Source organism: Leucopleurus acutus (assembly GCF_964270905.1).
Source record: "Leucopleurus acutus genome assembly, chromosome: 14".
Lineage (NCBI taxonomy): Eukaryota > Metazoa > Chordata > Mammalia > Artiodactyla > Delphinidae > Leucopleurus > Leucopleurus acutus.
Window position 1 is genome coordinate 80,513,290 of NC_139156.1, and position 14,010 is coordinate 80,527,299.

General features: G+C 44.4%; 1 protein-coding gene across 1 annotated transcript in view; it reads right to left on the minus strand.

Moving 5' to 3' along the window:
• SLC35F3 (solute carrier family 35 member F3) overlaps positions 1 to 14,010 on the minus strand; it is a gene marked incomplete at its 5' end in the record, with an annotated part of 288,352 nt that overhangs the window by 15,454 nt on the left and 258,888 nt on the right. The gene's annotated exons all lie outside the window — the stretch shown is intronic.

Below are 14,010 nucleotides of genomic sequence, written 5' to 3' on the forward strand. Positions count from 1 at the left end.
TGTCATTTCACCAAGTGCGAGGGCCTGTCCCCGCGCCATCTGAGAGGTGAGCACAGGAGGAATGAGCAGGTCCAACAGCTCAGCATCTTAAGAGAGGAAGAGGTGAGGAAATGCCTGTAGAAGAAAGTTTTCCAATGCCGTCATTCCAGATTCTAGGGGAGGATCATTGATATCTGAAAAGCTGCTTAAGAAAAAGAAAGCCGGGCTTTCCTGGTGGTGCAGTGGTTAAGAATCCGCCTGCCGATGCAGGGGACACCGGTTCGAGCCCTGGTCCGGGAAGATACCACATGCTGCGGAGCAACTAAGCCTGTGCGCCAAAACTACTGAGCCCGCGCTCTAGAGCCCACGAGCCACAACTACTGAGCCCGCATGCCACAGCTACTGAAGCCTGCACGCCTAGAGCCTGTGCTCCGCAACAAGAGAAGCCACCACAGTGAGAAGCCCACGCACCGCAACGAAGAGTAGCTCCCGCTCGCCGCAACTAGAGAAAGCCCGCGCGCAGCAACGAAGACCCAACGTAGCCAAAAATAAAATAAGTAATATAAATAAATAAATTTAAAAATGAAAAGAAAAAGAAAGCCAACCTTGCCCAGGCAGAAGAAGATGGGAAGAGGAGGCTGTGGGCAGAGGGTGTGGAGAGAGGGCTGAGGGGGCTGGCTCTATAGACAGCTGTCCGCTGCCCTGGGTGGGAGTGGAGAGCATCGTTCTGCCGGGCCCCACGAGCCCGGCCAAGGACAGGGGCGAGTGAGGACATGCTGCCCCACAGCCATCACTGTCCAGGCTCACGACAGGGCCCAGGGTGGCCCACGTACCAGCGAGTGAGCAGTCAGGGAGAGAAAAGATGGAACGAGAATGAGCCCTATGCATTAAGGTGGGGAAGAGCTGCAGCCCATGCCCTCGGCATGAAAATGCAGCAGTCACGGAGGAAAACGCAAAACAAGAGTCAAAGGGGTGTGATATGATTTTAAATTTAATCTTGTTTGTTCTCTTCATCAATCTCAGATGCAGCCTGCCTGTGTTCATTGCTCCACTATGGGATATCCACAGAAGAAACAGAAAACTCATCACCGCTTGCTGAACCCAGACTCTTACGTTGCTTCTAAACCAGCAGCAGGTAAATACAAAACATTCAAATCACTAAATTTACCATGAAACCAATTCAACTGAATTGATTCCCTTTTGGCTCTCTATGAATGGAACTTTCATCTAACTGACATGTTGATATTACTGTTTGCTGTGTAATTTTCTTTTTCTTTTTTTTTTGCGGTACGCGGGCCTCTCACTGCTGTGGCCTCTCCCGTTGCGGAGCACAGGCTCCGGACGCGCGGGCCCAGCGGCCATGGCTCACGGGCCCAGCCGCTCCGCGGCATGTGGGATCTTCCCGGACTGGGGCACGAACCCGCGTCCCCTGCATCGGCAGGCGGACTCTCAACCGCTGCGCCACCAGGGAAGCCCTGCCGTGTAATTTTCATACAATAGTTCAGCTGCATTTTCCATGGGTCTTTCTGCAGCCCCTATTTACAGGGCAGTCTTCTTTCCCCCAGGGACAGTGACCAGGGGCAACTTCCTTCATGTTTGTGATTATGGCGACTATAAAGTGATGAGAATGATCAACAGGAAATCCAAGTATTCTTTCTTGTCGTTAATGTCAACCTATTTTAACCAAACTTAGAGGTTGTTACCCTACTTAAGGGAACATAACACAAGGAGGATTTCCAAGTTTCTTCTGACTATTATAAAAAATGATTCACGTTGTTGCAGGGGCCATACAAAGTCAACTGGGACACCTTACGTCCTCTCTGAGAATCTATGTTTGATTCATCCAACGTGTGATGGTTGTAGAAGTGATGGGTGGGGTACAGACATGGCTGGGTAGTGAATGGCCCAAGCTGTTGACCAGAAGTGGGGAGGAGAGTGGGGACCCAACCTGGAGATGGAAAAGGCAAGATTTCTGGGCCCCGCAGAGCTCTGTTGGCCCTTTGAGGGCTCACGGTCAGGGGATTACAGGCCAGGTGGGCAGATCTTGGTTCTAATGAGACCAAGATGATTGATCCCTGAGCCAGTGAGCCTAGTGCTGTTTTAAGACCAAACACTGTGCACTAATCCATGTCAGCTGGCTTGGGTATATGGCCCACATATACCCTTGATGGCAAGGGGACCCAAGAGAGACGATAAGCACAAATCCACCTCTTCTTGGTGTATCAAGAATAGAGGACAATAGATACTCTCTTGCCTGATTTCCACTTGGCTGACGCGACAGTCTAATGCCCTTCATTCCTGGCACAATAAAGGCCTGAGGCTGGCAGGTTACTGCCCAGCATGCCCAAGCCCTGCGGTTCCTACTGACTGAATCATGTGTTGGCCAAGATTTCAATGTCTTTGTTTCCAGTCCTGCTTGTGTCAACTGTTCTTGGTTGCTTCAAGCGCGTAATTCAATTAAATATTTCCTAAACCAATGAAGTATGACTGAGAAAAGAAAGTTGTGCTTTTCCTATGAAATCTAAATTGAGAGCTTCAAGGAAGACTTAGAAAGCAAGTCACTAAAATATTGCTACCGAATTGTGTGAATGAAACAATGTGAAAGATAGGGAAAACCATAAAAATCTCACTCATATTATTTAACAAAAACCTATGTTCTCGGTGCTCTTTAAAGAACTCTGACTGGGACAGGCTGGCTTGATGGGATTAGGATGGCTTGCCATTTAATTCAAATCAACAAGCACCTGTTTATCACTTGTTATAGTCACAATTCCAGACACTGTAGCTGATACAAAACAAGTAAATAGTCCCTCCTCTTGAAAAAATTATGGTAAAATTGGGAAGATAAGACTGATTCCTCAATAGGAAGTAATGCAAGTTTAAATAAAATCACCTATTAGGTGGTGTGGAATATAATAATGCTATAGAATTCCCATCAAGTGGAGAGAGTTGGACTGATTGGAAAAGGTCTCATAAAAGATAAGATTTTGAGTTAAACCTTTAAGGATAGCTAGGATTTTATACAGTCGGGGTTGGGGAAGATATAATATCCTTAGAGAGAGAAGAAATTGCACCCATGACACAAGAACAGATGGCTATAAAAATGGAAATAATCTTGCAAATTAAATACAGAATAGGCAAATTTTAAAAATTAATAGAAGAGTTAGAATATACAGTCAAGATAAACTTGAGGAGGGGGAGAGAGTGAAAGTGAGAGCGAGACAGACAGAAAGAAAAGCTAATATGAGAAGGTCAAGCCAGAAGGTCCAATATTGAACTTAAAAAGAAACACCAGAAAGAGAAAATGAAAAAATGAAATGGAGGAAATTACAAAATAAATAATTCAAGAAAGTTTTTTAAAACTATAGGACATGGGTCTTCATAATGAAAGGACTCGCCAAGTACCAAGCAAAATGGAGAGCCACGACAAGACATATACTTGTAGCAAAAAGGGATAAAGATAAGACTTAAGGCTCCCAAGAGAAATAAAACAAAATTGGGAGAATTGGGAGTGACTGAGAGTGAGTGGGTGTGGAACAGGAGTTACCATTTTTTAATGATAATTCTTTTATTATTCATTTGCTTTTCCAACGTATGTGCAAGTATTAAAATGCTAAAAATAAAAATTATTTAAAAACACGAGAGGTCAAGTTGCTGTGACTGAAGCTGCAAAGTGAGTACCCTGAGATAGCTTTGAGGGGTGCAGTTTGAAAGCCGTAGATACAGAGAAACCCTGCTAGTTACAGATAAGGATGCTGTAGCTCAGACAGATTAAATGACGCGCTCACGTTCAAGTTCAATCAGACAGTGGCGGAGCCAGACCTGCAGCCTGTGCTCACTCCTCAGTGAACACTCCCAGTGACCCCCTCTCTCTTCTGGATCCTTTCCGTCACCATTTCAACATGTCTAAGCCTCGCCAACCTTAAAAGACGCCCCCAAAGCAAGAGGAAGCACCTTCAGCCCCTTTCCCTCTCTCTTCCCCTCTTTCAGAGGGAAGATTTTAGAACCGTCAGCTGCATTCATGTCCCCGTGTCCCCTCTCTCACTCTTCAGCTCTCTCTGATCCAGTGTCTGTCCCCACCACTCACCCAAACTCCTAGACTGATTACCAGTGACCTCCCAGTTGCTGAATCCCATGGGTGCTTCCCGGTCTTACTTTTGGGAGCCTTTGACATTGTTGACTGTTTGTCCTTTAACCAACCTTCTTGGCTTCCAACTCAGCACACTCCCCCGGGTTTCCTCCTACCTCTCCACACCCTCCCAAGACTTCCTTGGTATTTTCCTAGGGTTCTCTTCTAGGCCCCCCTCTTTTGACCCTACAAACAGTCACTGAGCAGTCTAATCTACTGTCAGAGTTTCAAAGCCCAGCCAGTGACTCTGTAGTCAGGATGCTTCTCCTATCTGGTACCATCTGCATCCTGGACATTCCCAGACACCAAAAATTCAGCCGCCCCAAATGAACTCCCCAAATTCCCCTCAATCCTCAATCACCATAAGGTAGCACGATTCATATTTCTTCTACTGGCTAGATACTCTGGAATCATTCTTAACGTCTCCTTTTTCCTCTTCACATCTCATTCATCAACAAGGCTTACAGGTTACTTCTCCTAAGTATCTCATTGCCATGACCACCACCTGGCCCATGCCTCTGTCTCCTCTCACTTGGACTACGGTCACTGGAATCTGAGCTTCTCTCCACGGTTGCCTCTCTTCCAATTCAATCCATTCCATACTCCATGCTGCAGTCAGAGAGATCCTTCTCTTCCCTCACTTTCCCTTAGGATGAGGGTCAAGCTCCCCACAGACTACCAGGTCCTTTCCGACCTGGCCTCTGCCCATCCTGTAGCCTTTATCCATCACTTCTCCACCCCTACTCTGAAGTTAAGCCACCTTGAACTCATTTCAGTCACTTGGATTCAGTGTTCCTTCTTTCTCAGCTCTGGGTCTCATCGGATCCTCTATTCCCCTGAAACACTCTTCCTCCTTCTTTAGTTGGTTTCTTGCCATCCGTTGGGTATCAGCTCATATGCTCCCTTCAGTGAAGTGCCCTGATACGTGCTCCCCAAACGCCCTGGACGCCCCATCATACGTATAGGACCCTTTATTGTAACTGCTAATTTAATCATCTGACTTCACTAGAACGCAAGCTCCGTGTGGTCAGTATATTTCTGCTTCATCTTATATCCCCCGAGCTTGGCTCGTGATATGTGTTAATAAATAATTTATTTTTACAGAATGAATGTGCTTATTGCTTTATGGGGGACCACTGGGTTTCAAACAGTGATGCACAGACCATCAGTCTTAGAAATCTCAGGGAACTTTTAAAAATACGAATTGCTTCGATTCAGCTCTAGACATATTCAATCATACTTTCCTGTGAGGAGCCTAGGATTCTGTAGAGAATGGTGCAGTTTGTATGAGGGTGACATTCCTGACAGCATTCCATAATTCAACATTTACACATCTTGATTTGTTTTCCCACAGTAGCACCATGTTTCTATTTGCCAGCTCATGTGAACACTGCCACCTAGCATTTATAGTTCCCTTGGCCTCTCCGAGTTGACATTGTGATTCTTGTTTAACTTTTAAAATCTCGAGGGAGTCACATTATTTGAAATTTTATGCATAAATGAAACATTAGTCATACCTGTATTTTGTGACTGCAAATCTGCATTAAAATGCGACTGCACTGTATTTTAAACAATTTCCAAATGATTCTCAAGTGCAGCTAAGTTTGGATCCAAAAGTTCACGCTGTCTCTCTCTCTCTCTGTTTGCTTTATTTCTTTAAAAAAATTTAAAATGTCATAGTAAAATCCACATAACATAAAAGTTACCATCTTAACCATTTTTAAGTATACAGTTCAGTGGTGTTAAAAACATTCACAATGCTGTGTAACCAATCTCTAGAATTCTTTTCATCTTGCAAAACTGAAACTTAGTACTTACTCTAAATTAAACAATTCCCCACTCTTCCCTCCCGACAGCTGCTCGCAGCTGCCACTCTATTTTGTCTCTATGAATCTGTCTACTGCAGGCACCTCATATAAGGGGGATCGTACAGTATTTGTCCCTTTGTGACTAGCTTACGTCACTAAGCATAATGCCCTCAAGGTTCATCCATATTGTGTCATGTGTCAAAATTTCCTTCCATTTAAGGCTGAATAATATCCCGTTGTACATATCACATTTTGTGTACCCACTCATCCACTGATGGACATGTGGGTTGCTTCTACCCCTTGGCTATTGTGAATAATGCTGCTATGGACATGGATATACAAATACCTCTCTGAGACCCTGATTTCAATTCTTTTGTACATATACCCGGAAGTGGAATTACGGGATCATATGATTAATTCTATGCTTAATTTTTTGAGGAATCATCACACTTTTTTGCATAGTGGTCGTACCATTTTACATTCCACCAAAAGTGCACAAGGGTTCCCATTTTTTTACATCCTCATCAACACTTACTATTTTCTGGGTTTTTTTAATTTAAATTTTAGCCATCGTAATGGATGTGAGGTGATATCTCATTGTGGTTTTGATTTGCATTTCTGTCATGATTAGTGATGTTGAGCATCTTTTCATGAGCTTGTTGGACATTTATATATCATCTCTGATGAATGTATATTCGAGTCCTTTACTTATTTTTCCAGTGTTTCTTTTCATTGCTGTTGTTGAGCTATACGAGTTCTTCATATATTCTGGATATTAACCTCTTATCAGATATATGATTTGCAAATATTTTTCCCATTCCACAGGTTGCCTTTTCACTCTGTTGATTGTGTCCCTTGATGCACAAGAGTTTTACATTTTGATGTAATCCAATTTATCTATTTTTACTTTTGTTGCCTGTGTTTTCGGTGTCTTATCCAAGAGATCATTTCCAAATACAATGCCATAAAGCCCCTATGCTTTCTCCTGAGAGTTTTATAGTGTTAGCTCTTATATTTAGATATTTGACTCATCTTGAGTTAATTTTTGTGTATGTTGTAAAGTTAGGATCCAACTTCCTTCTTTTGCATGTGGATATCCAGTTTTCCTAGCGCTATTTGTAGAAAGGCTGTCCCTTCCCCCACTGAATGGTCTTGGCACCCTTGTCAACATCATTTGACCACATATGTGAGGGTTTATTTCTGGGTTCTCTATCCTGTTCCATTGGTCTATATGTCTTCATGCCAGTTTCACACTTCACGCCAGTTTTCATTACTGTAACTTGATAATAAGTTTTGTAATCAGGAAGTGTGAGGCCTCTAATTTTGTCCTCTTTTTTTCAAGATCATTTTGGCTATTTGATATCCCTTGAGATTCTATATGAATTTTAGGATGGAATTTCCTATTTCTGAAAAAAAATGCTGTTGGGATTTTGATAGGGATTGCATTAAATCTGTAGATAGCTTTGGGTATTATTGCTATCTTATCAACATTAAGTCTTCCCCTCCACGAACACTGGATGTCTTTCTATTCGTCTGCGTCTTTAATTTCTTTCAGGGATGTTTTGTAGTTTTCCATATACAAGTCTTTCACCTCCTTAGTTAAGTTTACTCCTAAGTATTTTATTCTTTTTGATCATATTGTAAATGGAATTATTTTACTTTTTTAAAAATCGGAGTATAACACGTATGTCTTTATGTGCACAAAGATTAAAATGTACAGTTTAATTTTTGTAAAGTAAAATCATACATGTAACACCATCTCTACCAAGATATAGAATATATACCAACACTCCAGAAGCTTCCTCTGTGCCGTCTCCTAGTCATTATTTATCCCCTTAAATATAATCACTATGGAGAGTTCTGTCTCCATGGTTTATTTTTTCCTTTATAAAGATGGAACTGTACATCACGTACTCTTTTGTGTCTGCTTTCTTTTACTCAATGACTCAGGGTCATTGGAATAATTCAATCAGCCAATGTTTTGGACCCCCACCAACCCTGTCCACAGCTTGTACTGAAATAAGCTTGCAATAATGTTAGTATGTATTGATGGTGACAGAATATGTTATCCTGTTTCAGGGACACACACACACACAGAGTCGAAGATCAAAACTATATAGATTTAGGTAGATAGATTGAAAAAGAGAGACTGAATAATGTATGAAATAAAAAATAGAATTAAATGAATTATGAATTACTGAATGACTAATTTGGGCTTCCCTTTGGCTGCAAATACAAACTGTACTTATTGAAAATAAAAATCATGACTGGAAATATTAGCATTGCAAAAATTAGAACCGTAATCACAGTGATACCCTTTGATCTCCTTCCTTTCATAGGTCTTAAGGCCTACAGTCAGTTAAGACAACATGTCATTTAATGGGACTTCCCTGGCAGTCCAGTGGTTAAGACTCCGCGCTTCCACTGTAGAGGGGGCAGGTTCGATCCCGGTCAGGGAACTAAGATCCTGCAAGCCGCGCGGCCAAAGAGGAAAAAAAGAAAAAACATGAAATGTCATTTAAGTACATTTGGATACGCAAAAGAAAGTTAAATGTGTGGGTTCTGGCTCAGAAGACGTTAAAAGGAATAAGAAAATGGGAGAAGTAAAAGAATGTAATGGAAGAAATGAAAATAGTTTCTGAAAAAGCAAAATAGTAAATCAATAGGGCAGTAATTGGGGGTTTGGGGAAAGGCAGAGGCACAGAGATACACGACAAATTCCCAAAGTATTGCTCGGTAACAGACTGAGATGATGCTTCCCGTCTTTCCCCCAGAGATGTGTTTATACAGGTGTGATCACTGTGTCACGTTAGCCCAGATCATGCTTTTTAACTGATGACATCTCCTAAGAACGTTCCCTTGATGTTACACGGTTTTCTACTTACTGGATTATTTTTTGTTTCATCTATGTAGCTCTGGGGCAGTGAGATTCCACAGGGATACCTGCATGGACATTCTGTGATAGTCTGCACAGAACTGGGGCTGGTGGATTACATTGTGAGAGTCTCAGCTATTCCCCTATTACTGGACACTATATTACACCCATTTTTTCCTATGATAATAAAAAGGTGACAAATATCTTCATTCTTATAGTTTTCTGTACATTTTAGGAAATTTTCCTGAGGAATAACTGCATTCATAAGAGAATGTTAGGGGGGTTAATGATGACCCAAGCGTTACTTTAAAATTCACTACCGACTCCCATTAGGGCATATCTGACACCTAACTGTGTTGTAAAGAAAACAGGTGTCTTGGAGAGAACTAGCTTCCAGCCCCTGGGGGGTGTATTTGGGTGCTCATTTAGCATCCAAGGGGTAGTTCTTTAGACTTCAGCACATACTGAAGGACTTCATTGGAAGGCAGATGGCAGAATGGCCTAGAAGCACAGCGTATTTATACAGCCCTGTGCCAACTTGGCCTCTTCATTCAGAGTACCAATGGGCAGGCTGTAAGGCGGTCGTAAAAGATATCACTCCAGCATTGCAGGGGGTTGGACTCCACAGTCCTGAATGCTTTTCACCTTTGAGATTCTGTGGTTAGAAAATAAAACCTCTTTAAAGGGCAAAAGTCAGAGTGGCATCCAGTTACACTGGGGTAAATGTTTACATCGCCCCCCTTTTGGCGTTTGCATTGATTTAGAGCTTTAGGCTGACAGAAGCAGCAGAGAGCAGTCAACCAAAGTCATGAATCAGGCTTTAGCTTATTTTGAACATTTTAGGACATTGCTGGGGGAGTTTCAAGTAAAATGGGTTTTCCCAAGTAAGCCACTCTTGTCATAAGTAGGTGAAAATGTGTTTGTATTTCCCATGAATATGTTTGTTTTTTTTTTTTTGCGGTACGCGGGGCTCTCACTGTTGTGGCCTCTCCCGTTGCGGAGCGCAGGCTCCGGACGCGCAGGCTCAGCGGCCATGGCTCACGGGCCCAGCCGCTCCGCGGCATGTGGGATCTTCCCGGACCGGGGCACGAACCCGTGTCCCCTGCATTAGCAGGCGGACTCCCAACCACTGCGCCACCAGGGAAGCCCCCATGAATATGTTATAATGTTACACATCTTCCCTCCCCCCAGCAGACCCAGGCTTAGCCAAGTATCCTTGTATCTTAAAATCAAGTTGTAAAGACTTGCTTAAACAATCTAAAAGATTAAGTTTTACAGCACAGCAAAAATACTGAATCATTTTATTAGCTTGGTTTCCTACACCATAGGTTTTCTGAGTAACTAGCAGAGTGCTCTGTTAGCTGTGAGTCCAAAAATTGTGTCTGTCTGAAACTGCATGCAACTCTATCTATCTATCCACCATCTATCTTGTTATTGGTCTGTTCCTAAAACAGATACCTGAGACATTTAGAGGCAGAAAAAGATAGGTCTTCCATGATGTTAGTGGTGATGACCTTTTTGGAAAGGGATCTGAGAGAAGTGAAGGGCATTCATAGCGTACAAAGAATTCTGTTCCCTGAGATGTTCCCCCAGGAATGGTCGAGCCTTAACCGTGTCTCAGAGAAGCACAGATTGCATACGTGTCCCACTAACTGGGAATTTCACAGCCTGCTCCACAGGAATCTGTTTGCTCTTTGGGGCTCAGCTGGTTTTGCACGCGTAATCAAACAACAGAAATGTCTGAAAAGTGCAGAGAGAGCGCCTGCTCCCTGAGCACTGTCCTGTCCATAGGGCTGCTGGCTAACCTGCCAATCACTGTAAGTACTTCTGTGCTCCATCCAAAGGTGAAGATCGAAGCAGCAGACAGGGAAGAACAGCTTCCATGTATACGTGAAGGCTCAAGCACCAGCTGAAGTCCTCTGGCCACTTAAGAAGGGTGGGTCCCCAGAATTGCTGTGCATTTCCTCCCAATCTGAAACAGCCACTTGATATCAGAAACCATTCTTCCTGTTCTAGGGAGTTCCTTCAAATATCTGCCGCTCAGAATAAAGCCGCTCTGGGAACCCTGGCTTGTGGTCCGCTTAACCCAATGAGATTGGACACGAGGTTTCCTGTAGCAGAAGACATCACAGGACCATCTGTTGCAAGATGGGCTTCCTCTCCTGTGCAGGTAAGAGACGAGATGCAGATGGGCTCTAATGAGAGCTGTTAGCCCTGAGATGGGACTGGTGCTTCAGGAAGAGTCCGTCTACTGCGTTAAGGAAGCACATTCCGCTACAGAGCAGAGGGACAGAGCACCCGGCGCTGGATCCATGGGTCCCAGAAAATTACAGCTGCTGAGCTGTTGCATCGACTTTGCTGCCTTTCAGCAAGGGCTCGTTTTGAGTTTCACCAAGCTGTCAAGATTTGAACCAGGAATACATTTTTACAGCACAGGACCCAACAGCATTTTTATCACAGTGGAAAGTCATGTCTGATCTGTGGACCCTTCCTTGGCCATCTAAAGAAAGCTAGAGCTCAGACTTCGTAAGGATAGGGTGATACGGGATCTGACGGTGCCCACCAGAGTCCTGGAACTGGAACCCACAGCTACAGCACATGCCTGTATTCACCTGCTGGCTGCACTGCCTTTCTTCCCAGTGGGTGGCTATTTGTTTGGGGCTTTGGAGTGGGAGAAAGGGGCCTATTTAGCTCACGGCGAAGAAGAACTTTCTAATAATTGTTCAACAAGAGAAGAGCCTCGTTCAACCACCGAGCCTGTGCGCTCACTTTCGTCCCCCCACACCACCTTTCAGGGACCTGGGATTCTATCCATGCAGCAAGATGACCAGCAGAAATTCCAAAAATCTGGTCGAATTTCCTGAAGACCTTGGGTAAACAGCCCTCCCTCTCTGTCCCAGACCGTCTCCCATCTTTGCAATGGAAAGTCCAAGGCTTGAGACTGAGGCCTGGACCAATGACCGGGATGCTCTCTGCTTCTGTCACAATGAAAGGGAGTGGCATTTGGTCAGTGGCCAGAAAGGCATCTTCAAAGCCCAAGCTCTGAAGGGAGTAATGTAATGTACAGTGAGCTATTTCATACAGCTGTTTCATAGATCCACCCACAGACAGGCAACAATGGTATAATGGGATAGTTAAATTCTGCTATGCGGATTCCAAAAGACTTTTAGCTTGACTTTATAGTCCCTTTGTCACTCATGTTGTATCTTCTGCTGTCCTGGGCCTTTCTCAGAGGAGAATGAACAATACTTGTCCTGATGGCCTGTCCTCTTAAGCTGCCCACAGGATATCAGAGCCGCTGTCACAAGAGCCAGCCAGGACTGCAGAGCACGGAGGTGGGGTCCCGCCTCGTTAGGAATCAGGGCAGTTCTCTGTACTGGGCTGAACTTGGTTCTCATGGGCTTCAGAACCTTGAAGACACCCCTCCACTGCTATCCCCTGCACAGAGCTCCCAGGCATCTCCTCCACCAGGGCTTCCTCTTCGACCTCCCTTCTCCTCCCAGCACCCTGCAAATCTGCCCCTGCAATATTCTGTGTCAGCTCCCTCACACCTCCCCAGAGTTTCCTAATTACTGTTTGCATCCATGTCTCTTCCAGTTGACTACCGGTCTCTTCCTGGATGAAGGGGTCTTAGTCACCTTTGTACCTGCCAGGACCTAGCAGAGCACCTGACTGTCCTCGGTGAGTAACTGACCACCACTCGGCTCTTGCTATCTAGGCAGATTTGGCCGCATCAGCATCTTTATACTGTAGAAAGTTTAGCAAGTGGATATCGTAAAACCGGACTACCCATGCTGGCAGGGATGTGGGAGACCCGACTTCCTTGTTTGCACATAGGGAAGCCCAGGCACAGAGGGGAAGAGCTCTGTCCCGGGTTGCAGAGCTAGTTAGTGGCAGGGCTGAGTGTAGAACTAGGGGCTCCCAATTCACTTCTCCACTGTCTGGATTTATTTTGGTGAAGCCTTACTGGTGTCTGATGTGCCAGGTAAAGTGGAATATCTTTATCACGGAGAGAGTAGGTGCTCTCCCACGTGACCGGCCGGGACAGAATGAGGAAACCAAGCACAGCTTGTTGCAATGCTTCCCTTGTCACTTCATGCTCAGTGATTGTGCAAAGGGCCTGTGTGGAGTGCTGACCATGAAGAATCTGCTTCCCTGGATTTTGCAGAAACGGTCATGTGGATTTAGGGTATATTCCCTGCAACTAATTATACAGATGTGTGGGCAATGCTCTTTGCTATTTTCAGGAGCTGTGCCCAAACTATTTAAAACCATGGGCATACTTTGTCTTCGGAAAGAAAAATTCAGGGAAGTTATCCTAAAGGCTCTACCTCTGGCTTATCAATGGATTTTTGCTTTTAAAAAACAGCTTCCTTCAAACTGAAGAGATGTAAAGATTTGTGTAACTCAGTGTCAGATCAACAGTCTGTATTCTCCTGACCTTGAACCTGGAGTAAAACAAAGATGCCACAAACTCAACAGGGGATAAAAAATCAGGGTTGTTAACTCAGGAGAACAATTTTACAAAAGTTAAAATGAAATTTTGTTGTCTTTTAAGGACAGAAGTGTTTATGGACAAGGCCAATTCCATAACGTGCCATTTGGGGCGGAACTGATTTATATCAGCTGTAAAGCTTTTCAAGGCTGGAGACTGGTGTGTGGCTATGTGTCCGCTGATTTTTTTTTTATAAATTTATTTGTTTTTATTTATTTATTTTTGGCTGTGTTGGGTCTTTGTTGCTAGGCGTGGGCTTTTCTCTCGTTGCAGAGAGCAGGGGCTCCTCTTCATTGCGGTGCGCGGGCTTCTCACTGCGGTGGCTTCTCTTGTTGCAGATCATGGGCTCTAGGCACGCGGGCTTCAGTAGTTGTGGCACACAGGCTCAGTAGTTGTGGCTCGCGGGCTCTAGAGGGTAGGGTCAGTAGTTGTGGCACGCAGGCTCAGTAGTTGTGGCGCACGGGATTAGTTGCTCCGCGGCATGTGGGATCTTCCCGGACCAGGGCTCAAACCCGTGCCCCCTGCACTGACAGGCGGGTTCCCAACCCCAGCGCCCCCAGGGAAGCCCTGCCCGCTGATATCTGAAGGCAGTTTCCCTGTGTGTCCTTCACACACAACCAGGACCGCCTTAATCTGAACTACCAGCAGTGAGTTCTTCAGAGCTGCGTGGATTCCATGGCATATACCAACAGCTCCTTTTAAAAATAAATTAGATTGGACCCTA